Source organism: Artemia sp. Qi Xiang Cuo, chromosome 18, assembly GCF_049724085.1.
Source record: "Artemia sp. Qi Xiang Cuo chromosome 18, ASM4972408v1, whole genome shotgun sequence".
NCBI lineage: Eukaryota > Metazoa > Arthropoda > Branchiopoda > Anostraca > Artemiidae > Artemia > Artemia sp. Qi Xiang Cuo.
This window is the reverse complement of record NC_142811.1, coordinates 17,513,774-17,538,224: the sequence shown is the minus strand read 5'-3', so window position 1 is coordinate 17,538,224 and position 24,451 is coordinate 17,513,774. Positions and strand designations below refer to the sequence as shown.

Here is a 24,451-nt window from a genome sequence, read left to right as displayed (position 1 = left end):
TTTTGATCAAAATGATTGACCATCTAGGGTCTCCTTAAAAGGTTAGATTTTTACAATCCTCTTACAATTACTGACCAGTTTTCTCGTGCTTTTTTTGTAAATCAACTTCCCTTAGTAGTTCAGAACCACAAAAAGATGATGCCAAGCTGTACAAACCTATTCTTAATAGAGCTAATATCTCACTTGTTCAAAGAAACTTGAATGCTCTTTTTGGTGTCACAATAATTATATGTTTATAGATGCATCCAAGTTTACTGCTAAGCAGTACTTCCACAGACCTGCTTCAACTTGCTCATGGAATAGTGCTAAGATTTTTCTAGTTCAAGTTTTTAGAGATGTTAGGACTTACTTTTACCCTGAGAGCAAAAATTTGGCAATTTCAATGTTTGTAGTACCATATCACACTATAAATCAACTGTTACCTTAAATTGCAGCATGGAGCAACCTAAGGATTTTTCCTTGTAGAGCTCCAGAGTTGATGATTTAAGTTATATTCAAAATTCATTAGTGACCAGGGGCAGTACACTGGTCAATAGTTTCCCAGTTGAGTTTACACTCCCTGGAGGCCCACTTAGCATCCAGCCTTTGTTTGAAGATGTCCACAGATTCAGCAGTAACAGTTTCATCAGAGAGTTTATTCCAACTGTTGATGATTATTGAGGAAAAGAATTGAGTGCAGACTCTGGATAGGGTAGACTGCTTAATAAGTTTCAGGTGATGATCTCTAGTTCTTGAGTTAGGACCAACAGTGGTAAATAATGCTGGGAGCATATTAGCCCTCATTAATTTATGAGTTAAAATGGGCTAACCTCTATTGCTCCTGTATACAAGTGTTGGGAGTTTCATCTTTGCTAGTCTTGCAGGGTAGGAAAGTTCCCACATGCTGGATATCACTTTGGTGGCATGTCTCTGCACATCTTCCAACACTTTTGCGTCTTTTTTAAAATAAGGGGAGGCAATAGCTGTTCCAACTTCAAGCTTTGGATGCACAAGTCCCTTATACATAAGATTGATCACTTTAGGGGAACGAGTAGAAAGAGTGCACTTAATCAGCCCCATAATTGAACTAGCACAAGTAGCAGATTTCTTAGCAGGAGTGCTGAATTTTAATTCATTATCAATAGTGACTCCAAGATCTTGCTCAGTATTTACAGAGAAGTGGTTGGCCTGAGAAAAAAAATAAGAGCAACAAGGGTTTGTTTTGCCATAGTGAATGACATGGCATTTGGCAACATTAAATTTAGGAAGCCAAGCCTCAACCCATTGATCAAGCAGGAATATAATTCATTTGTTTCATATCCTCTTAACAAACATGACCTCTTAACAACCATGCATGTGTTGGATAATCTAATCAAAAGCAGCTAAACTTGTTCCTTATACGAAGCTCCTTTTAAAGATTTGAAGGGAGTCAAGGAATCAAATCAAAGATTCAGGGAATCAAGGGAATCAAATCAAAGATTTGATTCCCTTGATCAAAGATTGCAATGGCTTAAATTTCCATCTTGAGTTCTGATGTGAGGATGCAGATTTAATTGATTCATTTAGATTGTAAATATTATTAACATTAAGCTCCATTTGTTTATAGATTATCCTGCCACAAGTCATCATCTATGTAAATTGTACTTATAATACCTAAAAGGTATCAATTCTGTTTCATTTTTATCTAGGGTATTGCAGTGGCGGATATATAGATCAAAATGTTTTTTCCTTGGGGGAGGGGGTAATGTGACAAGGGCGCCAATAAGAAAAATCTTGGGGGTGATGTGACAAAGTTGCCAATAATTGGCCAAATTGACAAATTTATTTTAAAAAAAGCGTGAAAACAGAAAAAAATGGAATAAGGGTGCCAGAAAATATCTTGGGGTGGGGGGGAGCGGATCCCCTGGATCAATGAAAGATCTTAAGCCGAACTGGCCAGCCATGACAAAAACCAACAAAGAGAAAAATATCTAAAAAAAAACAAAAACAAACGAGACTGTGGCCAGTGGAGAGAAAAGAAAACAACAAAAACAAAACAACGCGGATATTTCGCCAGTATACAAACAAGGCGTCTTCAGCACGAAACACACAATAAAAAAAAAAAAATATAAAACTAACACCCAATAAAACCACCACCAAAAAAAAACAACAAAACTGGACAATCAGCGCAAACTGATCCACGTAGGGAAAAGATGCTATTATAGAGTTACTGCAGTGATGACACCAGAGTAACTGAGGAAAAATAAAAAAACTGTAAATTACTTTAATTATTCAGTTTCGCAACTGAATAATTAAAGTAATTTACAGTTTTTTTTTATTTTTCCTCAGTTACTCTGGTGTCCTCACTGAAGTAACTCTATAGCTGCGTTTTTTTTCAAAGTTCCGTGTTTCATGGTTCATGTTCCAAGTTTCATGTTCTAGCCCAAAAACGCAGTTTATGTCGCTTTCGTGTTCTCTGTCCATGTTCCTGGTTGAACGTATAAAAACGCATTTTAGGAAAAGTGGCAAAATATTCAAAACTGTGGAAACATGTGGAAAAATTCTGAGCTTTTTACTTGCCTGTTTTCTTGTACACATATGTTTCACCTTGGCCTCTATTCAAAAACGCATATTCAGCAGGATCTATGTCCATTTTCTTCCCTTCCATCTTATCCTTTCTTTTGTCATCTACAGATAACTTTTTTCTATCTGGATAGGGACCAGTCGAACACGCAACACGCACAAAGAGCAAGTTCCAAGTTTGAGGAAACAGACAGTCGAACAGGCAACATGATGTTTCGTGTTTCGAAAAAAAACGAATTTTTTTTAAAACATGCTTTTACGTGTTTTGTCGAAAACGCAAAAATGCAAAAACACGATTAAACCACGGAACCAACCACGCAAAAAAAACGCCACTTATATTATCATCTTTTCCCTACGTGGATCAGTTTGCGCCAATTGTACATTTTTTTAGTTTTTTTTTTTGTGGGTGGTTTTATTGTGTTTTAGTTTTTTGTTTTTTTTTTTTTTTTTTTTTTATCTTGTTGTTCTTGTGTTTATTTCGTGCTGAAGACGCCTTTTTTGTATACAGGCGAAATATCCGCGTTGTTTTGTGTTTGTTGTTTTCTTTTCTCTCCACTGGCCACAGTCTCGTTTGTTTGTTGTTTTTTTTTTGAGAGATTTTTCTCTTTGTTGGTTTTTTATCCCCTGGATCCGCCACTGGGGGATGGAATACTTGAGGGAGGGAGCTGTTTTTTCGGCTTGGGACAGAGCTTTTAAATAATCCCTTTTTGGTACATGTTTTATCATGGTGCTTATAAAAGTCATTTATAATTCATTTTTGGAAGGAAATATTAGTTTTATTTCAGTTAGTTTAGTTCTTTGTAGTGTTTCAGATGAGGCTATTTTTGTTTCATGTCTCTCAATATAGCTCCTCTAGTTATTAGTTATGAAAATTTATTAACAGTGTTGCACAATTATATCATAATGTGATTATATGCAACAAGCCATTGGGTCTTTTGTATTTTAGTCTATTGAATTAACAAAAATTGGCAGCACAGGGGAAAAAAAGACAGGGTAAAACCTAAGTTTTGGTTGATCTGCCAGTTTTGTGATATGATTATGAAGAAAAAAACTTCTTGTTACAGAAATAAATTCTCTGACCCAGTCTTGGCAGCCTCGGAGCTATTGTGCTCCAACCCAGGCCTCATGACTTGAACAAATGCATGGAATAAAGAATTGAATGTTTTTGGCTAGAAAATGAAAAATAGACTCAATAGACTCGTTTATTTTATAAACAACTATCGCAGTCGTGGCCGAAGCCGTGACTAAATGGCGCTGTTTAGTACATTACATAAAACTGGCCACTGGTGGTTTAAATAACTGACAAAAAAGGCACGAATGAATTGCTGTGACGGGACTGCCCAAAATTGCACATCAACTGCAAGCGCCTATCATGCAATGTTGGCAGTCGTAAGCTACTAAGGGCAGCCTCATAAGAGCTGTATTTCAGGCTTAGTTATCACTTTCTCTGCCCGTTTTTGAGTGACCTCCAGATCTTCACCTAGGTGGTCAATACTATGAGCCTGAGGGCCCCACACATGACACTCTTATTCTAGGATAGGGCGCACATGTGTGACATAAACCGTCTTCAGCTGACTGTGATAAACCCAGTCGGCGCAAGGTAATTAGTGACCATTGTGTGCAACTACCTTTTTTCACTAGACCGGCGATGTGTGCACTAAATGAAAGTAACCCCGAGAATCACTGAGGTTGACGCGGTAGGGTACCACGGATCCGGGCATGAGAGGTCACGCTTAAGCGGATTAAACCTCATGACTTTTGTTTTATTCACATTAAGCTGGAGGTCATTAATGCTACACTGCTCGAGAAAGGATTTTTTCTGATCTCACTACTGAACTGGGGATACACGTCTGACTTTTCAGCGAGATATTTCAGAAGTAGGGAGATACCATCCACGTATTTGAATCTTTCTTCAAACTCGAGGATAATGTAGTTAATTACCGCTAAAAACAGAAGAGCTGCCAGCTTAGTGCCTTGCGGCGCGCCACACGTCAGTTCAGCCCACTCAGAGTTTAAGTAACTTGGAAAGAGGGCATAGACACACTGGTAGCGGTTACGCAGAAAGTCAAGTTTATTATTAGAAATTCAAGTTTAAAAAAATGCAACAGATAAAACACTTTGAAGTGTTTCTATTTATTACTTGTACGGCTGTTGATCAAAACCACATTAGTCATCATTTGAGTGTCAAAACAGTTTCTAAACTGAATCAAAGCACAGAGACGTTTTGAGCTCAGCATGCCCTTATATCGTGGCTCATCGCTAAAATAACATTAGACATGATACAATTTCCTATCGTCTTCTGATTCAGCTGTACAATGGAAGTAGAAAAAAAATTCCAGTTGAAAAACAATTTTTTGTTGTTCAGTGCAGTCAAAGAGTGATAAAATCCTTTATCTAATTAGTCTTATATTACTTAATGATTCTTTATGGTTGTGATTTGTAAAGTTATTATGCTTTAAATTACAAATAGCCCAAATTTGTCTTCCTCCTACATGCAATCTATTTTGAAGGTAGTTTGGAAAATGCGAATACTGTAAAAATTTGCTTTTCAGGATTGAACTATTTCTGATTTGTAAATTTTGAAGTCGATAACTGTTTTACATTAAAAATAGTAGGTTTTAACTATTTTCCATACATCTGCAAAGATATTTTTTCTCTGTTGTAAAATTGTGACTAATGAGAAAATGCTATTTCCAAGGATTTGTAACTCAATTTCATTTAAAAGCAATATTCACTTGCCACACAAATTTAGCTTCGCACTTAATGAATTTTCGTTGTTTAGTCAAGTATCATCATCATCAGTCAAATATACACTTGAACTTATCCTGGTAAGGTGTCTTTACCTTCTTCATATTTTCCACGATTTTCATAATTTCAAGGCAAGCAATTATCCTCTAATTTGCTTCTATACAGCTGCAGCCATGTAAGAGGTAACCCTATGTGAACAATTGTACTTAAAATAGCTTGTTGATGCAGTATACCATAATCTATCCCTGTCAGTTTCTCTGAGAGCATGGGATAACTTGGATAATATATTTCACATTTATAATGCTAGTATTTTGTGAGCAAGAGCCTAGAAAAGGACAGAAAAGTTTTTTCTTCATCATGGAAAAGCTGTTTTTATTTTAAAAAATGCCTGATGCATGGTTTGAAGTAACTCATTGAAGCAATATCAAAACAGTTCCAACTAGCGGTACATCATTAGAGCCTGGGGTAACTCTGGTGATTTGTTTCACATTTAAAATCTTAGTTTTGTGGGTGATTTGTTTCAGAAGAAAAGAAGCAAAAATCAAAATAGATAATGTAGGCTTTAGACAGATGAGTGTACGTTTTGCTTTTTATTAAATAATGTGCAAATGCCGAAATGAGGTACTTGCCTGATATGTTCCCCTAGTTTTAAACTGTTGGCAATGTTCATTCAATGAGTTACTTCAACTCATGCATCACATGTTTTTTAACATGTGGAGGAGAAAAAGTTGTTTTTAACATTCAAATCCAGATATAACTATGTGACAAATTGAGTCAATTCTTAAATTGTCAAGCCTTGATAACTTGATAACTTCTTGCTAAATTCTTCATTTTAATTAAGCTTCATCAAAATGAGAGCATTTCAAGGAGTTTGTCTCAAGTCAGTGGAAGTCACGATTTGTAAAAGGATTCTCAAGAAGGTTAAAGGATTCTCAGCATATTTGCAAAAGTATTAATATTATTGGTGTATCATTAAACCAGTCATAAAATATAAAAGATGTGTAATTGGGTAAATAAATTTCACATAACTGGAAGATAAACAGGAAATGAAGGTTAAAATTAAAGGCTATTTTATTCCAGCAAGGATTGTCACAAGTATTAAGGTGAGTATTTTGGGAATATATATTTTGGGAATATATTCATATTTTGGGAATATATTTTGGGAATATATTTCAAGAGGGGATCAAATTAAAAACATAAAAAAAGGCGAGTATATGAAAGTATATGCCAAGTATATTTGTATATTTGCCAAGTATATGAAACAAGTATATAAACTTGGCAAGTATATTTGCCAAGTATATGAAACTATTACAAGCTTTAAAAATATTGAAGCATGGGCCTCAAACAGAAATGTTGACAAATTAGACCGGTTGTATTTTATTTGCATGCTTTTGTTCACAAAAGGAAATTTGAGGTGCTTTTTTGAGAATGTGCTTTTATTCAGCTGTGAAAACAACTGCATGCGCTTTACAACTGGTACCTGAAGCCAAATGCGCATTTCTCATCATACGTTTTAACTAAAATGGCGATGTTTTTTTTTTTTTTTTTTTTTTTTTAAATCGTCTGCTCGATTTTGTCTCACGCTCGTAGGATTGAGCTAGGACTTTCAGTGATTTTTTTTTTGGGGGGAGAGGCCTTCGAATTTTGTGTTGGGAAGGGGACAAAAATTGCTTGCTAGCAGTTACATTCCCTTGACCTAGAAAAAAACTTGTTATTTACCATGTCAATGGGAATTCTCTAACAAATGAACCAGTGCTGGAGGATTTAAGGGCAATATTATAAAACTGATATTGCAGTAAAGCAAGATGACTCGTTTCTATTCCATAAAATTGATGGAGACTCTATGAATGCTATTATTTCTCAGTTAGGTGCTGGTTTCCTACAAATGTCTTAAGACAGGGTTGTCTAGTAGGCTATGCTGATTTTTTTAATGCTTGTGTGTTGTTTTTGACATTCCTGAGAATTGCTAGCTGACACTTCTGTTTCCATGAGCAAACAGAAAAGTGCTGACAAACATTTGAATAATTTGTTTTGCACTTTTAATTGAAAAAATATTCCCTTGCATTAATAGATCCAAATTGAAACTGTTGCCCTTCCAAATCTGACAAAGCGAAATTAGGAAATACCATTTGTGAATCGTAAAAATTGAAAAAAGATACTTCTTTGGCCTAAAATGCAAAATGAAATAAAATCTTAAAAATGAAAGAACTTAGATATCACCCTCCCAATTGCGTTTTTGTAAAACAGGAATCATTTTCATGGTTCTTGTAGCCTTTCTTTTGGGTTGTTGGAATCTGATTCAACAATTTCGAAAATCAGAAACAAAAGGTGTTTATGGCTTTGATTTTCTTGTTCTTTTTCTTTTTTTGCATAGCTTGAACTTTTTCTTAGCAGTGTTTGTAGTCCCTGTGACACATAGGGATTTACCAGCTGAAATTACTTTTATAGCTCCTTCAGAACTTTCTAAGTGAAAATTTACATTTAATTTTTCAATTAATATACATTAACGAAAATCTAGTGATTTTAGGATATCCTTTTTTCTTTGTTTTTGTCCCTTTTTTCCTAAAACGAAATTCGAGAAAGTCATAGGCAAGGTTGGTTGTAAAGTTTGCTACCATAAGGAGTTGGCAAGATACTTTTTTTTGAGGGGAGGGGATTTGAACTTAAGTGTACTTGCAATAAGATTCATTGTCATCTAATCCTTATTATGTTTATGTCAAAAATAGAGCCAATCTAGGAAAACTAGTTTCATCTTTGGGGTATGTCTGTTAAATTTAGTATTAAATGACTTCAATGGGCTTGGCACCAAAACATGTATTTACCAGTGAATCCAAAGTTTTCCAATGGTAAAATTATCTACCTTTCCATTCCCCCCCCCCCCATTATTCTTGTCCTTGAATTTTAAAATTTTAGAGGAAAACGCAAAATAAAACTTTAAAGATTAGGTCCAGTGCTGCAACCATCACAAAGACATCAGTGGTTACCTACAAGTGGTTTCTTCAAGTCAAACAAGGTGAAACAGCCTGTCCATAAGTTGGGTAAGTAAGGAAAGGCGAACTTTTGCAAAATGAGTCAAGAATTCAATCGGGATCGAAACGTGAATCATTTGTCATCAAGAATAAACATTTGTTTAGTTGTATAAGATGGAATGTAAAAAAAAATCTCACTTTATAAATATTTTAGATAATTTAGAAATACAAAACCACTCAAAGCAGATGATTTCCTCCTGGTATTGGTCCAAAAGACCCTTCAGCTGCTGGAAAAATTTAAAACTTTAAGGATAATTTTTTTTTTGTATTTTGACCCTATCCCCTAAAAAAAAAACATAAATCTGTCTTTGTCCCAGTTTTTAATTTTACACATAAAGGATGAGGTTTTGCCAAAAATATACTTTTTGGTAATTCGTCTAGGTCAGTGGTCGGACAACTTATCCAACAATGAATCAAATGTTAGCAATAAGACAAGAAAAAAAATCCGGGAGCGTGAAGGTCTTTAAGGTATCCCCACCTCCCTCCCCAAAAAAAATCAAACTCCAATGTTCCAAGTTGCTCATATAGTCCAATTTGTCTATCTTCTGCATAATTTACCACTAATAAGTTAATAGACAAGAAATAATAAAGATAGATGTTGATATGACCATCCTAAGAGTTTTTTTCTCTCTTTATTATCATACTAATCATACTTACACATGCGTGACATTCCCTCTCCCCTCATCCCTATATAAAAAAAAATTGCCTGGAAGCCTGCCTTTTAGGAATACCCTGAGAAGCGATATCTGAAATGCATAGAAGTCCTAATACTTGCCCCTGACAATGCAACTGTTGGGAGAACCAAAACACCTCTCCCCAGAAAGCCTCTATATCGCTGCCACTACCCCCAGCCCATAAAATTGTAACGTGAAACCTGAAGTAATAATAATAACAGCTCCTACTTGGCCATTTGTGGTACATAGGGCGTATATAGATGTTTTGTGGGGATTTATTTAACTGACCTTTCCCCTTCCCTGGCGGCCCAGATGTGAAGTACCGTCTTTAAAAAATCTATATACACGGTGTTGATTGACTTAACAATGTAAAACTTTGGGTCGTTCCTCCCTGGTAGAGTTTTTAAAACTGAAGCTCACCCTATTTCGTGTCTGCTTGCTTTTTGTTTCGATTCCAGCATATCAGGAGTTTTCACAACACTCTCATTGTTAACTTATCAGTCATAATATACAATATAATAATATACAATTCTTTTAGAACCGTTGATTCGATACGGAACCGTTGATTTTGAGTTCAGAATATATGGAGACTTTGTGCACCAATGGACTCAGTCCAAAACGTCAGCTTATTCTGAAAAATTGCCATTTCACAATTTATTCCATTAACAGAAGACAAAACATAAAAAACAAATTGCATTCTTCTGGCATTCTTGCAAAATATTGTCTTGAAGGTCTCCTTTTGAATCATTCCTTCGATTTCCATCATATAAGAAGGGAATTTCAACGTTCATATTTTTTCTATGGCTTTTGTCTTCCTTCCAGGCAATGTTCCTAAAGATTCTAATAAATGCTTTGACACCATATAATATATAACATATAATACTATAATATAATAATATATAATTGTTTTTAATCTGATGTTTGGAAGCCGGAAGTGGTTTGGTTTATGAAAAATGTACTAGGATGAGTTGTCTATTCATTGTTTTGTTTATTGTGGTAAATAATATCAAGATGAATAAGCTCATTTATAGATGCAAGAATTGAAATTTGTAAAGAGTTTCATTGGTACTTCTAGAAACTTTATTTTGAGGAAGAATCCAATCTGATTTTCAGGGCGATATTGGGAGGTACGATTATTTTTTAGAGAATTTCGAAGAATGGGGGAATAAAAAAAAATTTAAGAAAAATCTAAAAATTTCAAAGATTGCTGTAAAGTGTGGGGATAATAGATGATCTGCTGTGGGCAACGTTAAACAGACATGAACATGCACGATTCTCCCCTGTGCCGTGCAAGCTGCAGTCGATAATCGACCTATACTTCGGGCGCGACTTGCGTGCATGCATATCGATATTTGTACCAGAGGCACGCTTAAGGGGCCAAAGAGCCGCATGCGACTGGGGAGCTGCGGTTTGCCAACGACTGATCTATGTCCAGACGAAAAGCAGGGCGTCCTTGAATGGGATGAAAATGGATTTAAAGGAAATAGGAACATCCCGGGATGGAGTTAAGACTTAAGGTAAGAAACGATTGGGGCAGGGGGGTAGCATTTGCAGCTCTGCTAACCTAAGGTGGCTTTGTGGTGGGATGAGTTGTTAGCAGTTTTAGTAAAAAGGTAGATAACAGTCATTTTCACGGAGAGCACAAGCATATAATTAATAAACATACTTTTAATATATTTTATCTGAACGTCAGCTTTCTTATGACCCTCATTTTAGCCTGACCTTTTACTAGAAATAGTTATTGGAGATGCAAGAATGAGGAACCAAACATTTCACTACAAATTGGAACAGCTTGACCGAAGCAAAATAAGAAAATGTATTGAATATCAATATGTGTAGTTATGTGGTTCTGGTAAAGGATATGTTCATTTTGAAATGTGCTATTTTGCAACAAGTCTGTAGCTATAAGTTCCAAAGAAAGAACAAGATACTTAAATAGTTGGATTCATTAATTTCGGATTATCCATTTGCCAGACTGGAGCTATGATATTCCTTAGTTTTTTTTTGTGAACGATTGAAACTTGCTTTAAAATAGAAAAATTCTTCTTTTTTAACATAGTTTCGACATTTCTCAACAATCAAAAATTGCAAAGCAAACTTCAAAAATCTAATTTTATAGAATAATAAGACTAAATCTCAGTCTTCGATTGATAGCAAGGCTGTCATTTTACGTTGGGAAAAATTTGTAAATTTAAAATTGTTTGTGAACGATCGAAACTTGCTTTAAAATAGAACAAGTCTCCTTTTTTTAATATATATTTGACATCTTTCAACAATAAAAAATTGCAAAGCAAACTTGTGAAATCTAGTTTTGTAGATGAATAAGGCTAAATCTCAGTCGTAGATTGATAGCAAGCCTGTCGTTTTACGTTGAAAAATTCGTAGCGTACCATAGAACGGTAGAAAAATAAAATACAACACTTGGAGAGTGAACTTAAACCTTAAAGGAAAAAAAAAATTATTTTGTATTATAACACTGTCTCAAGAAATTAAGAAACAACAGTATCTTCTGGCGAATGGTCTTTAGCTTGGTAAAATAAAGCAACAAAAATTTTGAAACTTCTTTGCGATATGGAAACGTCTTTCCTATATGGAGATATTAGAACGGAAAAGAAAAGTTATTCTTAAGTTTGTGAAATTTCTAGTAACGAGAAGAAAATCGTTCTGTTTCCCCACTGTTAAATACTATAAACAAAAAAGACTATACTTGCTCCTTAAGTAAACTATTTACCGGTCATGTACTGTTAGACTTGTGTAGAACATGGAATTATCTATCTGACTTCCTGAGGTAAACATTTTGCATTCTTTCCAGATTTCCAGGAAGTATCATAGGCAGCGCGCTAGCGCTGCCTAAGTAAAGAACGATGTGGGCACAATGTGTTTTTGGTTTTTTTTTTTTTTTCCATACCTGGGCACTTCATATCAAAAAAGTTGCCTTTGAAAGTATAAATAGGGCTCATTCAATTGCACATCGGGACATATTATGCCCTTTTTAAGAGTTATAAATAATAGGATGGTAACGAGCCCCCCATGGCTACTATTTCCCCCAACGCATTTCATACATATATGGTTGGTAACAATGCATTCAGTAGAACTAATTTCCAGATAGAAAATATGTTTTTGAGGTGGAAACTCACCCAAAGCCCTCAGGGCAAGGGTTTTAAGTTATGCCCTGGGGGCATATAAGGTTTTTATAGAAGGCATTGTCGTAGAAACTTCAAAAGAGGCTCATTCGATTGGAAATTCAAAGGGCTTGTATCCTTTTTAATAGTCGAAAGTGATTGGAGGGCAACTAGCCCTCCACCCCACGCCCATCATTCCCCCAAACACATCCAATCAAAATTTTGAGATAGCCATTTTGTTCAGCGTAGCTGATTTCCAGATAGAAATTATGTTTTTGAGGAGGGAACTCTCCCACAACCCTCAGGGCAAGGGTTTTAAGTTATGCCCTGGGGGCATATAAGGTTTTTATTGAAGGCATTGTCGTAGAAACTTCAAAACAGGCTCATTCAATTGGAAATTCAAAGGGCTAGTGCCCTTTTTAACAGTCGAAAGTGATTGGATGGCAACTAGCCCCCCCCCCCCCCCCATGCCCATCATTCCCCCAAACACATCCAACCAAATTTTGAGATAGCCAAATTATTCAACGTAGTTTTAAGTTCTGCAAATTACGTCTTTGAGGATGACAAACCTCTCACAGCCCTCAGGACAAAGGGTTGTAAGTTTTGCCCAGGGGGCATATAAGGTTTTTAAAGAACACGTTGTCGTAGAAACTTCAAAAAGGGCTCATTCGATAAGAAATTGAAATGGCTACTGCCCACAGTAATTAGAAGGCAACTAACACCCCTTCCACGCCCACAATTTCCCCAAACACATCCAATCAAAATTTTGAGATAGCCATTTTGTTCCACACAGTTAAAGTTCAGGAAATTATACCTTTGAGCAGGACACTCCCCCCAGAGTCTTCAGGGCAAGGGTTATAAGTTATGCCCTGGGGGCATATAAGTTTTTATTGAAATCTTTGTCGTAGAAACTTCAAAAAGGGTTCCTTCAATTTAAAATTCAAAGGTCTAGTGCCCTTTTTATTAGTCGAAAGTGATTTAAGGGCAACTGACACCTTCTCTCGTCAACCTTTTCCCCAAAGACATCCAATAAAAATTTTTAGATAACCATTTTGTTAAGTGAGTTGTATTTCGAGATAGAAATTATGTTTTTCAGAAGAACACTCCCCCACTGCCTTCAGGGCAAGGGTTGTAAGTTATGCCCTGGGGGTATATTCGGTTTATATAGAACGCGTCGTCGTAGAAACTTCAAAAAGGGCTCATTCGATTGGAAATTGAAATGGCTAGTGCCCTTTTTAATAGTCAAAAGTGATTGGAAGGCAACTAACACCCCTTCCACGCCCACCATTGCCCCAAACATCCGGTCAAAATTTTCAGATAGCCATTTTGTTCCACGCAGTTCAGAGTTTAGGAAATTACGTTTTTTTGCTGGACACTCCCCCCACAATCCTCAGGAGAAGGTTTAGAATTTATTCTCTGGGGGCATATAAGGTTCGTAAAGAAAGCTTGATCGTTTAAACCGGAAAAGCGGCTCGTTCGACTGAAAATTTGAAGGTCTAATGCCTTTTTTAATAGTTGAAAGGGATTTGAGGGCAACTAACCCCCCTCTCACCTCCACCTTTTCCCCAAACACATCCAATCAAAATTTGTAGATAGCAGTTTTATTTAACGCAGTTGAAAGTTTTGGAAATTAGGTCTTTAAGAATGACAACCCGTCCCCCCGGCAACCCTCAGGGAAAGGGATGTAAGTTATGTCCTGGCAGCATGTAAGGTTTTTATAGAAAATAATGTTGTAAAAACATCATAAAGATCTCAGTCAATTAGAAATCGAAAGGGCAAGTGCTCTTTTAATTGTCAAAAGTGATTGAAGGGCAACTACCCCCCTTTCACGCCCACCCTTTCTCCAGACACATTTGATCAAAATTTTGAGATATCCATTTTATTCAACGTAGTCGAAAGTTCTGGAAATTAGGTCTTTTAGGATGATAAACCCATCAGAGCCCTCAGTGCAAGGGTTGTAAGTTATGCCCTGGGGGCATATAAGGTTTATATAGAAAGTTGTTGTAGAAATTTCAAAAAGGTCTCATTTGATTGGAAATTGCCCTTTTTAATTGTCGAAAGTGAGTGGAGTGATTAGCCCCCTCTCACGCCCACCATTTTCCCAAACATGTTCAATCAAAGTTTAGAGATAGCCATTTTGTTCAACGTAGTTGAGAGTTCTGGATATTATGTATTTAAGGATGACAAAATCCCCAGGGCAAAGGTTGTAAGTTATGCCCTGGGGGCATATAATGTTTTTAATGATAGAGTTGTCGTAAAAAACTTCAAAAGGGGCTCACTCAATTGGAAATTGAGAGGGCTAGTGCCCTTTTTGATAGTTGAAAGTGATTGGATGGTAACTAACCCCCCTCTGACGCTCACCCTTCCCCCAAAAACACATCCAATCAAAATGCTCAGATAACCGTTTTGTTCAACGTAGTAGAAAGTTTTGAAAATTAGGTCTGTGAGGATGACAACCCCCTCACAGCCCTCAGGACAGGGGTTGTAAGTTATGCATTGGGGGCATATAAAGTTTTTATAGAACGCGTTATCGTAGAAACTTCAAAAAGGGCTCATTCGATTAGAAATTGACATGGCTTGTGCCCTTTTTAATAGTCGAAATTAATTGAAAGGCAACTAACACCCCTTCCACGCCCACAATTTCCCCAAACACATCCAATCAAAATTTTGAGATAGCCATTTTGTTCCACGCGGTTAAAGTTCAGGAAATTATACTTTTGAGCAAGACACTCCCCCCACAATCTTCAGGGCAAGGGTGATAAGTCATACCCTGGGGGCATTAAGTTTTTATTGTGCCTTCCCAAGGCCAGAACATAATTTGCACTTTACTGAAAAAAAATACAAATGAATGTGCATTGTCAGTTTAATATACATATACTGATATTTAGTAATCAAAATGTTAATATTATTTGATTTATTAAAGTTATACAAATAGCAGGCCAAACTATTAAGTCTTAAAATTAGAATGGATTTAAACTATTATTTTGTTTTTCCCTGAAAAGACTATGTCAATATAAAACGAACAGAAATTAATTAAAAAAAACTTTCCACAAAATAAGTTTTTCAAAGAAAAGTAAGAACTCCATTAAAACAAAGAATGAGCAAAAATAAAATAAAATAATCTACCAAGCGTGGAACTACCACAAATCGGCATCAATAAATAAGTGAAACCCAAAACGAACAGAAATTACAATAAATAACCGAGTCAAACTCAAAACGAGCAGAAATTAATATGAGTAGGGCTCAAAACCCCTATGCCTTCCCAAGGCCAGAACATAATTTACATTTTACTGAAAAAAAACACAAATGGAATGTGCATTGTCAGTTTAATATACATATACTGATATTTGTTAATAAAAATGTTAATATTATTTTATTTATTAAAGTTATAAAAGTAAAAACATATATATTTTTTTCTGTAAAGTGCAAATTATGTTCTGGCCTTGGGAAGGCATAGGGGTTTTGAGCCCTACTCATGTTAATTTCTGCTCGTTTTGAGTTTGAGTTCTTTACTTTTCTTTGAAAAACTTATTTTGTGGAAAATTTTTTTTAATTAATTTATGGTAAAGCAGATCATGATATTATGAACTCTGAGACCCAACCTGTTTTTCTAGTATCCTTTTGGACGACATGGATGTTAGACCTCTCTCTCCACGGGGTGATATGTTATGTCACGACAGTCGAAAAACCCAACTAGGAACTTTTTTTGTTCACTAAGTTCAATTGACATCTGATAACCCTTTGGGTAGTTGTACTTATGAAAAAAACTAAAGTGAGATTTGTAGTCAGTGATAGTGTCTTAGTTTTTTGCATTCCGGGTGTCATGGCACAGTCCATCTTCTTTGTGGGATGGGTGTTCCTAAATTCTTGTCATCTGAAAATCTACCTGAAGAGGTTGTCAAGTCTCAGTCAAACTTGATAGGAAGTACGAGTAAAGTGTCCTGGATTCGCCTCTTGGTTATCCAGACACATTTTGGCCTATTAAGGGTGGGTGGAGTAGAGTGAAAGGGGGTCCATAACGTCTTGTCGTAAGGAAATTTAACAGAAAAGGTTGTCGGATGTCGGATTTGACAAAGTGGGAAGGAACTAGTGCCTAACTCGTGTATTTTGGCAATTCAGATGCATTCAGTCCTCTAAGGGGGGGGGGGGGGGGGTAGACTAATGTCATTTGACATCTACCATAAAAGGTGGTTGGATCTCAACTAAACTTTGTCGAAATCAAGAACTAGTAACGTAGTTATACCTTTTGGGGATCCTTATCTGTCCTCTGCGGGAAGGAAAAGGGAAGAGATCTATAAGCTTTTGTCATCAGGGTATCTGTCTTGTCTTTTGAAAGACCGTGCCTAGTCGGGACTCTCTTGGGGGAGGGATTTCTAAATTCCTGTGATCACGAAATCTACCTGAATGGGTTATCGAATCCCAACCGAACATGGTATAAATTAAGAGGATATGGCCTAGTTGTGTCTCATTGGAGCCTGCACTTGACCTGACTTCTGGTGGGATGGGGGTTCCTTCTTTTTTGTCTCCAACAGAAGGGGTTGTTTCGCAACACAGTTAAGTCAAAAGGAACAGGTGATGTCCTAGTTATGCCTTTTAGGCATAAATGAGTCTTACGCCGATTCCACTTCTACAAAGAAGTCATATGTGGGCTCATCGCCAAAGTTTTATTTGCGTCTCTAGGTGGTTTAAATTCAAACTGATAGCTTATAAAGCTTATTGCTAGAGTAAGCTTCAGGCTAGCTAGCAGGCTCTGCTTAAGTTGTCAAGAATCATGCTGATTCCTTATTATTAACAAATGGAGTGATACTACATCGACTTGACATGTCTGTCACAATTATCTCCTAACTTAACAAGTACAACCTTAATAATGATTAAATTTCGTTCTTTAATTTTCGCCTAATGCAGACATCAAGAAAGTACACCAGAGGAATGAGTAAGTACATTGTAGGAATGGACAAGATATTAAGAATGTACTAGATCAAGATTGTTGGTTGTAATTAGCCAATAACATTTACCGAGAGGTTGTTTACTTTCTAGAATCGTGCACTCCAGGGGGTGACTGCCACACACATGGTGGAACGCTCCGAGTGTCACACCAAATGGCGGTCCGAGTGGTGAGAGTGGCTAACCCCCCGATAAAGTTTGGATTTGCTCAATATATTATTATTAAAAACCTTATAATTACTGTGCCACCCAGTGCCGCTATGTGGGAGAAGGGCAGATTTGCCCCCTCTCCCTAGATTTAAAAAAAATACCCTTTTTTGGTGTTTCCATTGAAAAATGCCCCTTTTCGTTGAAAAAAAAAATCAAAAGGAAAACTTCATTGTCCACTTCCTAGATTTGAAAGATATCTTTTGCTCTCCCACTATATTCTCGTGAATTTGCGCTACTGGTACTACCTTATGTAAAGATCAGAAAAGTTGCCAATACCCCTCCCCCCCCCCCACCCAAAAAAAACAAATCCACCGCTTTTGACATAATGTTTTCCTGGTTCTTTCAACATTCTAGTCTCTGCTGGCGTACCTCTTGCGAAAGCCTGGCTCATTGCCAAATATTTTCCCCCAATTCAGTGTATTTGCTTCTTTTTTCCAAGTACAGTATTAATTTTGTTTTCTGCAGTTTGCCAACTAAATATTCGTCTCGTAAATTACTTCTAAAATTAGAACTACAACCTTCAAGTATCGAGGCAGAGAAAATAAATATTTTCACTTTACCTCAATAAACCTTTCCAAAAATTCTAATTTGTGATTGAAACTGACGGCAACCTTCAAAAGGAAGATAATAATGAAATTACTTTAGATGGATAAGAAAAGTACGGATAATGGTGTTATAGATAATATTCCCAATAAAGGCCTATTTACAATGAGATCTTACTAATACCGAGTTTTAGCTGGCCAATGGGAATTGTTCATAGAATTTTCCAGACAATCAGAAAATTCTCTGGAAAATCTGATTGGCTCAAATGAGCGCTAGCTAAAATTTTTTAGCAGTAAAATCTCGTTGTAAAGGTTCTTTAAACAAAACTTGTACAAAAAGAGTAACTACGAAAAATCGTAAGTGAAACATAATTTACTATCAACGGAGTGGTTAATTTTGTGTTCTAATGTTGATGCCATTTCCTCGGGAACTTAGGCTGAAATGAGTATTATGGAAAATGCTATCTCAGAAGCTACAATTCAACTTTGCAATAAACCTTCCCAAATTCTAGTATGTGATTCTAGTTTGTAGATTCTAGTATGTGATTCTAGTATAGATTCTAGTTTGTGATTGAAACTAGCAGTAACTACTAAGAGAAAGGAAATAAAGAAATTACCTTAAATTGATGGGAAACAAATGAATAATGTTTCTAAGAGAATATTCTAGTTTAATAAAACTTATACAAAAAGGATGGTTTTACGAAAAATCGTTTATTCGTCGTATTTCATTTGATTTACTGGTAATGTAATAGTTGATTTTGTGTTCTAAGGCTGCATCCCTTTCTTCAGAAACATCAGCTGAAATGAAAACGTTAGAAATAGACTATCTGGAAAAAGCAGAGGCATGTGAAGATTAGTCAAGTTATATGCTGTTATTTTTTTAAGTACTAACTTCACAGCACACATATTGACGTAAATCACAAAATTCGGAATTTTGAAACTTAAACCCGCGATCTAACACAAGATCTTCTGGTGATGATGGCTACTGGTTATTGCTCAAAATTTCAGCTATCAATCTATTATTGTTTTAGTATTATCCGATGTCTTGAAAATCTCAATTTCATAAAGTTCTCTTTTCCTGCCTATATAAAAATTAAATAAATACTTTTGAAGACCTCAAAAGTATTTTGAACCATTGACACTACTGCTAATTCTTCCTGATCTAATAAATAACTGGCTTTAAATACGTTGATCGTATTCAGCAGAATAGTGTTGACCTAGTAATGTCTCCTGTGTTTTTGTGATCATGTAGAATGGATGGTTGTAGATTTTAGAGGGGAAGACTCATTTGATCACAAATTAAAAGCTATTTATGCCCTTTTAATGGGCCTAAACCTGTCAGAAGGTCATCCCTTCAACATCACGTGTACTCTAAAAATGAGATTCCAGTGGCGACATGATAAGTAAAGTCGAGGGGTACTAAACTGTACACATTTTTAGAGTTTATCAATATAAAACAGGCTTTGATTAGTAGTCTAAGATGGATGTTTTGGGTCTTTTTTAAATAAATCATACAATTATTTTTAATCTGTATGATTGTGGCAAAAGCGATGTCCTTCGACCGACGTCACTCCCCCTTACCCTCTTATCCATTTTGATTTTAACTAAGAAAAGTGATCAGATTTATGAGCTTGATCATAAATTGATAATTGATTTATGATCATAAATCTGATAATTGGTAAATCTTGATAATTGATTTATGATCATAAATCTGATAATTGATTTGATAATTGGTAAATCTTGATAATTGATTTATGATCATAAATCTGAGGCTAATTGTGCCTGATAATTGATAAATCTTGATAATTGCTTCATGATCCTAAATCTGATAATGGATAGATCTTGATAATTGATTTATGATCATAAATCTGATAATTGGTAAATCTTGATAATTGATTTATGATCATAAATCTGATAATTGATTTGATAATTGGTAAATCTTGATAATTGATTTATGATCATAAATCTGAGGCTAATTGTGCCTGATAATTGATAAATCTTGATAATTGCTTCATGATCCTAAATCTGATAATGGATAGATCTTGATAATTGATTTATGATCATAAATCTGAGGCTAATTGTGCCTGATAATTGATAAATCTTGATAATTGCTTCATGATCCTAAATCTGATAATGGATAGATCTTGATAATTGATTTATGATCATAAATCTGAGGCTAATTGTGCCTGATAATTGATAAATCTTGATAATTGCTTCATGATCCTAAATCTGATAATGGATAGATCTTGATAATTGATTTATGATCATAAATCTGAGGCTAATTGTGCCTGATAATTGATAAATCTTGATAATTGCTTCATGATCCTAAATCTGATAATGGATAGATCTTGATAATTGATTTATGATCATAAATCTGAGGCTAATTGTGCCTGATAATTGATAAATCTTGATAATTGCTTCATGATCCTAAATCTGATAATGGATAGATCTTGATAATTGATTTATGATCATAAATCTGAGGCTAATTGTGCCTGATAATTGATAAATCTTGATAATTGCTTCATGATCCTAAATCTGATAATGGATAGATCTTGATAATTGATTTATGATCATAAATCTGAGGCTAATTGTTTCTATATAGGTGTCTAAAATTAAGACACGTTATGTGCATAATTCAAAAATAGGGACATGTCAAACCTTGTTTAAATCAGAGAGATGCAGGGATTTTTCATATACAAGAAAGGGCGGTCTTAAGTACGGGCCGCACCCATTCTAAACCTTCCTCCACCCACCGCATATGCGGACATGTCGTAATTCTTTCGATTAGTTGGCCACATATGTTAGGCTAATCTTGAAATATGGAAGTCCAAAATCACTTTAAGTACATATATCAGAATAGCCCATGATTCTCCTGCCCCCATTCCCCACCTAGCTTTGCGCATATACACATATTTCTCCCTTGGCTCATCACTCAGATTGTTAAGGAAGTGTTCTAATGGATGAAATGTCTATGAAAACTCAAGATTGTAGAATTACTATGGTAAATCAAAACACACAAGGCGAACGTGGACGTTTAAAATATATAAAAAAATATAGTTTGTTTTTCACAAACGGTGTACGTGTCGCTCCTTGTTGTAATCCGATTACCGTAAGGATTTTCAGTTCGCATGATTGGCGGTCTGTTATGGATGCCTGTTATTGAGTCCCTGCTTTCTCCGGTCCACCCCCTACTTCACAAATATGGAGCTGATGTTCAGGATTTACGCAGGACTTAGTCCTCTATGACTAAATATATGATCTGAGGACTAAATGCATTCCCTTGGCCCTTCTAATATCCCCCTCTCCGAAAATTTGCGTATATAGACGGATTGTACCGCCTTCTACTCTTAACCAGTTAGGGGTTATTTAGGGAATGGTCCTAAATGGTTAAATGTTTGACATTAAAATTGCAGTATGAATGTTCTGAATAAACGAACACTAAGTAAATGTTTCATAAATGACGTTAGATTTTCACCAATTGCGATATTAAGGATTTCTGAGCTTGCTGATTAAATATCTAAGGCTAATATAGAAGTCCTCTGTCCAAACATTATTCTGTATTTGACTGCTGCAAAGCTGTCAATTTACGAATCTTTATGTAATTGGTAAGTTTCTGTAATTCCTATCTTATAACTAAGCTTCAGCTCTAAAAGTAATCATATGAGTTTATGCCGCAGGCACCTGAATCCTAAAGGCAAGCTAATATTGGGGTTTTGCTGAGTTTGTGGACTACCAGTCTAAGGGTAACATTGCATCAAGTACATATTTTGTTTTGATTCTCACCAAAGTTTGTATTCAAGCATATATGAGGCTGTCTATTACAATTGCAATATATAACTCCAGAATTGCTGTGCAACTTCCCTTACTAAGTTTCTATTAATCAGCATTAACTATTTATTAATAAAATAAAAATTACAAAAAAAGAAATAAAAGTATAGCAAGACATGGATGGCTCCAACCGTAGACGGCTAGTGTGCCGTTGTATAGAGTCGCGATTGACGCACAGAATTACGAAAGCAAGATTGAATCAAAATTAATTTATTGTATTTTCTAAATTTTTTGTTCAAATTTCAAAGCACGTCAAGTTAGATCATACAGCACCCTCGTGCCCCGTAGCATAGCGCTTGAGAATCACTGCCTTACCCTGTGTTTAATTGGCTATAATCACACAAAAACGGACGTATTGCATTATATTCCATCAATTTTTTAGAGTGACCTTTTTATGCTGATTCCTAATCAAGGCCGTACCCAGGATTTTTTTTCAGAGGGGGTTTTGCTAAAAAAGAAAATTTCGGGGGGGGGGGGAGGTGGTTTACACAAAAACACATACAAAATTTGTTTATATCCTTTTTTGTTACGTTTTGACAAGCCAGACAAACATTTCCGGAGGGGGGTTCAAACCCCCCCTGGATGCAGCCTTGTTCCTTATATATAAAGTTTAATGTTATCCATCGAAAGCTACGAGCCCGAGAAAATTTCCCTGGTGTTCGAAAAAAACGGGGGAAACTTCCAAAAAAAAAGTCCAGCGATCTTATTGAAAATCAGACCATCATATTCAGTATATCAGAGAACGCATTGTTGAGGTTTCAAGCTTTTACCTACAGAAATGTGGAATTCTTTTTTTTTTTTTGCCAGAAGAAAGATCATTTTTCGTAGAGCATAATTGAAAGGTCCAATGACTATGCCTCTGGGGATGACATGATCCCCATAGCCCCTGGGGCAAGGGCTGTAAATTATGCAATTGACCCGTTGGTTAAGTGTAGTAGTTTTTACCAGAAAATACGCAGAACTTTTCGGGGAAGAATTTTTCCCGCTGAAGGGAAATTTTTAGCGAGGAGGAAATTTTCCAAAAGGAATTTCACGCCGAGTGAGGTTTTTTTCGGGGGGGGGGGGGTCCTGTATAGCCTAAACGATCCAAAATTAAATTAAACAAAAGTTTTTTTCAACTGGAGCAACATTAAAACTTAAAATGAACTGGAATTATCCCTTGCATGAGGGGGCTGCCCCTTCCTCAACTCTCGCTCGTGTATGTTAAAGTTTTTAAGTTCTTAAAAAAAACTTTCTATTCTAATCCGACAGCCCTTGTGTTTCAGCAGTTATTAGTAAAGAATTTTGACAAAATGTCGAACTTAAGCGCAGAGCGAGGATTCGTAAGCTATTTGGAGCACATTTCGAGTTTCGGGCCTTCTAGCTGACTAAATCTTCATCTCCAAGTGATGCTAGAAGCATCTGGGACTTCGTGACCGACTTATTTATCATAGGGCCCATTTTTACAAGGATGACAGCTGGATGAAAATCATGCATCCATGTCGATCTGTGTTTCCGCGTGGATGTGCTCAACGAAACTATGTTTTGCTTCTGCCCTCCTCTTATTCTTTTCTTGTTGAACTTTATGAAGAGCTCTGCCTTGAGAACAGAGTAGAACTGGATGGAAAAGTCCGCCTTTTTGTTGAACAAATGTTAGTTTTCGCGAGGATGGGAGGTGAACATGAGCTCGCCTCCGATTTTTGTTAAAAGGCTGACAACAGTTTTACGTACCTGTTTTATGAAATCAGCTTTGTTCGTTGTCTACTCACGGTCAACATAGCTGTTAGCATTAAAAAAGGTTTTAGTTTGTTTAAATAAAGTATAGGCTGCTTGAATGAGACTCCAAAGTAAAGAGGAACGCTTGACATAAAAAAACTGTTGAAATGTAATGAAATAAAGAAGAAAATATTGAGAAGGCTAAAATTTAAATATTCCGAGATTACTTGACCAAGACAGCGCTTCAGTATCGGAGGGATAACTACGATTCGCCCAACCTTTTGACATAATATATCTTTCTTTCCTTATCTGCATCCAAACCATTCTTTTTGTCTCTGTTTTCTTCCTTCTTTTCATTAAGCTGAACTCTGCCCTTTTCAGCCTGCAGTTTACCAACAGATTGGACGATCAAAACTGAGCGCTTGGATTCTAAAAACTGGGGGGGTTTTGTTGGGCTCAACCTTAATATGTGTTAGTTGAAACTTAATGAGTTGATTACTTAAAACAAACAAAAACATTCCCAAGACAAATAGTAGGCTATAGTTTCAAAAAGTATTCCTTCTTGTCATAAATTGCCTGCTTTACTGAAAACACAGGGCACTGCATTTCAAATTTTGAGTTATCAGGCCTAGGTAAACAAAAATTGAAGTCAGGAGGTTGAAACTAATGACAAACTTGTAACTTTTTATACAAATCATCCCGCATAAACTACAAAAATAAAAAATACAAACGCATCGCCGGCAAAAAAAAAGAAATACAGTGTGCAAGACTAGTAATGCTGTTGCTGCAGCGGTGAGTCGGGCTTAAAAAAAGTTGGCTGTGGCTTGAATGGTCCTGGAAGGAACATCCTTTATCGAATGAAATTTTTGATAGTTTTGGCTGGATCTGTCTGCATTTTCAAAGTACTGTTACTATGTCAGCTCGTTTCTTGACGCAAAAGTCAATGTTTGAAAATGTCTCAGCCATGCAACACCGTCGTTCTCTAAACGACGTACTTAAACTTTAAAAGCTTTTATTTGACGGGAAAAGGTTTTACCTTGACCCTGGACTGTCGTCGTCTCCAGTCAATGTAGTAAATAAGTACTTCCACTATAATGAATAAGGATTTTTACGGAAGT

The 24,451-nt window shown here is 36.0% G+C and overlaps 1 protein-coding gene across 1 annotated transcript in view; it reads left to right on the top strand.

Moving 5' to 3' along the window:
- LOC148941264 (uncharacterized) overlaps nt 1-24,451 on the top strand; it is a 133,517-nt gene that overhangs the window by 17,861 nt on the left and 91,205 nt on the right. The gene's annotated exons all lie outside the window — the stretch shown is intronic.